Raw genomic sequence first — 4,203 nt, 5'->3', positions numbered from 1 at the left:
GAATGTTGTGTCATTTTCTCTTTAAGCTTGAACTGGTGAATGTTTAATGTCTTACTAGCACTTTGCATCCACTCCTCATCTCGGTCGTTGCCTTTAAATCGTCACGAGGATTTGTCTGGCCTCCGACAATGGAGCAGGGACCTTCTCCCTTGCCTTGGAAAAGTTCTCAATTGAGATAGTTCATGTTTTCCCCAAAATCTTCAAACATTTTCAGCGTTTGTTTGTTGACTTTGCTTCATAGAGCAAAAAATGTTTAGCTTGCTATAAATTCTCCTTTTTGTTGGATTATAGCTGCTATTCTTAAGTCTGGACTAGATGTGTTGCCAAAACCCATAAGTATAATTTATGATTTATTGCTGAACATGATGGGGATACTCAAAGTCTTCTATCTTGTGTGTGACAATCCCGAATGGGAAATCTGTGCGCACGCAATGGTTGGCAGTGGCGCCGATGGTCAAGTGGAGGAAAACACAAAATATGAAGACATGCAGCCGCATCAGGTATGTATGTATAGTTGATTCATGGCTATGTATATTTGTGTTGGAATGGTTCAGATGGCCTTAACTACACGTGTGTACCTGCTTTCTTTGTATGCATGTATTCTCTTTTGATTATTGAGAGAATGTTCTAGCTAGGTTTGCAGTGGCATGAACGGACTATTTTAGTCTCATTTTCTCATGTTTCTGCAGTTAATAAACAAAATTTATGGACTAAAATAAAGATGTCCTATATTAATTTGTCAATTTGTATTTCCTTCTTGGAATGACCTTTAGAGTACAATGTTGTGTATTCGTGAGTAGGTAGTATATGTTCATCCGAAATGCATGTGCTGCTTTAAATTGTTTCGGTATGTGGTATATGTTCATCTGACATGCATGTGCTGCTTTAGTTTGTTTATACAGAACCCCTCAAAATTATCTTATAATCTGCTTATACAGAACATGATTTTAGTTTCGTGCATTTTCTTGCTTTATTAGGCTCGTTGGCGTATCCGACTTACATCGGTTAATAGTAAATATGCGTGATATTTGCATGATATAGCAATAGTATGGTAGATGAAATAACAGAAATTATCAATAGGAGAGAGATGTTCACTCATACGTCTCAAACGTATCTATAATTTTTATGGTTTCATGCTGTTATCTTGTCATCTTTGGGTGTTTTATGTATCTTTTATATCTTTTTTGGGGACTAACTTATTAATTCAGTGCCAAGTGCCAGTTCCTGTTTTTTCTGTGTTTTTGGCTCTTTTCAAATCTAATTTTGGAACGGAGTCCAAACGGAATAAAATCCCCGAAATGATTTTTTTCCCTGAACGGAAGAAGATCAGGGGGCCTGTGGGCCAAGCTAGGAGGGCTCCAGGGAGCCCACAAGCCCCCACTCCGCCACCAGGGGGAGGCGGCGGTGGCAGGGCTTGTGGCCTCCCTGAGCGCCCCTGACCTAGATCTTTGGCCTGTATATTCCCTAAAATACAGCAAAAAATTAGGGGATCCACGAAAATACTCTTCCGCCGCCGCAAGCTTCCGTTTCCGCGAGATCTCATCTGGAGACCCTTCCCGGCGCCTTGCCAGAGGGGACTTTGGAGTTGGAGGGCTTCTTCATCATCATCATCGCCCCTCCAATGACTCGTGAGTAGTTCACTTCAGACCTACGGGTCCGTAGTTAGTAGCTAGATGGCTTCCTCTCTCTCTTGGATCTTCAATACAAAGTTCTCCATGATCTTCATGGAGATCTATCCGATGTAATGTTCTTTGGCGGTGTGTTTGTCGAGATCCGATGAATTGTGGATTTGTGATCAGATTATCTATGATATATATTTGAGTCTTTGCTGATTTCTTATATGCATGATTTGATATCCTTGTAAGTCTCTCTGAGTCTTGGGTTTTGTTTGGCCAACTAGATCTATGATTCTTGCAATGGGAGAAGTGCTTGGTTTTGGGTTCTTACCATGTGGTGACCTTTCCCAGTGACAGTAGGGGCAACAAGGCACACATTAAGTAGTTGCCATCAAGGGTAACAAGATGGGCTCTGTCGTTGATACGAGATTGTCCATCTACATCATGTCATCTTGCTTAAGGCATTACTCTGTTCTTTTGGACTTAATACACTAGATGCATGCTGGATAGCGGTCGACGTGTGGAGTAATAGTAGTAGATGCACACAGTATCGGTCTACTTGTTTTGGACGTGACGCCTATAGATATAATCATTGCCATAGATGACGTCACGACTTTGCGCGGTTCTATCAATTGCTCGACAGTAATTTGTTCACCCACCATCTACTTGCTTTCATGAGAGAAGCCACTAGTAAACACTACGGCCCCTGGGTCTATTCACATCTATTGTTTCCACTTTCGCTTTTACTTTGCTTTGTTACTTTGTTACTTTCAGTTTTCACTTGGCGAACAATCTATAAGGGATTGACAACCCCTTCATAGCGTTGGGAGCAAGCTTTTTGTGTTTGTGCAGGATCTTGTGATACTCCTCCACTGGATCGATACCTTGGTTCTCAAACTGAGGGAAATACTTACCACTGCTGTGCTGCATCACCCTTTCCGCTTCGAGGGAACACCAACGCAAGGCTTCAAGGCCACGGGGGAAATCCTTTGCATATTTGCCTAGGAAGTCCCTTAAGGCGTAGCCTTAGTAGAAGGATTCCTGGTGCCGTCGACATGACTATTCCTGGCGCCGTTGCCAGGGAAGCACAACTGACATTAGAAGTATTTCTGGCGCCGTTGTCGGGGAGGAGAGATCAAGATCTATCCAAGTAGGTCTCACAAACTCACCTCTTGCATTTACTTTTGTTGCCAGTTGCCTCTCGTTTTCCTCTCCCCCACTTCACATTTGCCGTTTCATTTGCCTTTCTCCTTCGCCGTTTTCTTTTGCCTTTGCCGTTTCCCTTTGCCGGTTTTCTTGCTTGCTTGTGTGCTTGTTTGTTTGTTGAAGTCATCATGGATGAAAACACCAAACTTTGCGACTTCTCGAGCACTAATAATAATGATTTTATTAGTACTCCGATTGCTCCCGCCACTAGTGCGGAATCGTATAAAATCAACGCAACTTTGCTGAATCTTGTTATGAAAGAGCAATTCTCTGGCCTTCCTAGTGAAGATGCCGCATCCCATCTCAATACCTTCATTGTGCTTTGTGATATGCAAAAGAAAAGAGATGTGGATAATGACGTGATTAAGTTGAAACTTTTTCCTTTCTCGTTGCGAGATCGCGCAAAAACTTGGTTTTCTTGTTTGCCTAAAAATAGTATCGATTCTTGGGATAAGTGCAAAGATGCTTACATATCCAAGTATTTTCCGCCGGTTAAGATCATCTCCTTACGTAACGATATCATGAATTTCAAGCAACTTGATCATGAACTCGTTGCACAATCTTGGGAGAGGATGAAGCTTATGATTAGAAATTGTCCCGCTCATGACTTGAGTTTGTGGATGATTATAGAAATCTTTTACGCTGGCTTGAATTTCGCTTCTCGTAATATCTTGGACTCCGCCTCAGGTGGAACGTTCATGGAAATCACGTTAGGAGACGCTACAAAACTCCTAGACAATATCATGACCAACTACTCTCAGTGGCACAGTGAAAGGTCGCCTGCTAGCAAAAAGGTGCACGCTATAGAAGAAATTAACTCGCTTAGTGCTAAGATGGACGAGTTGATGAATTTGGTTGCTAGTAGAAACTCTACCGTAGATCCTAATGACATGCCACTATCTTCTTTGGTTGAGAGTAGCAACGCTAGTTTGGACGTGAATTTTGTTGGTAGGAACAATTTTGGCAACAACAATGCTTTTAGAGGAAACTATGTTCCTAGACCTTTTCCTAGTAACTCCTCTAACAATTATGGAAATTCCTACAACAACACTTATGGTAATCACAACAAATTACCCTCTGATTTAGATACTAATATCAAGGAGTTCATCAACTCTCAAAAGATTTTCAATGCGTCCATAGAGGAAAAACTACTCAAAATTGACGATTTGGCTAAGAGCGTTGATAGGATGTCTTGTGATATTGATGCTTTGAAAGTTAGATGCGCTCCTCCCAAGGTCAACTTGGATGAAACTTTGAAAGCTATGCGTGTCTCCATGAATGAGAGCAAAGAAAGAACCGCCCAAATTCGCGCTAGGCATGAATGGTTTAAAAGGGTGCGTTCTAGTGATGCAAATCACGAAGATCTTAAAGTTCTTGGTGT

Source organism: Hordeum vulgare, chromosome 3H, assembly GCF_904849725.1.
Source record: "Hordeum vulgare subsp. vulgare chromosome 3H, MorexV3_pseudomolecules_assembly, whole genome shotgun sequence".
In the NCBI taxonomy this organism is placed as follows: Eukaryota; Viridiplantae; Streptophyta; class Magnoliopsida; order Poales; family Poaceae; genus Hordeum; species Hordeum vulgare.
Note: the sequence above shows the minus strand (reverse complement) of the source record.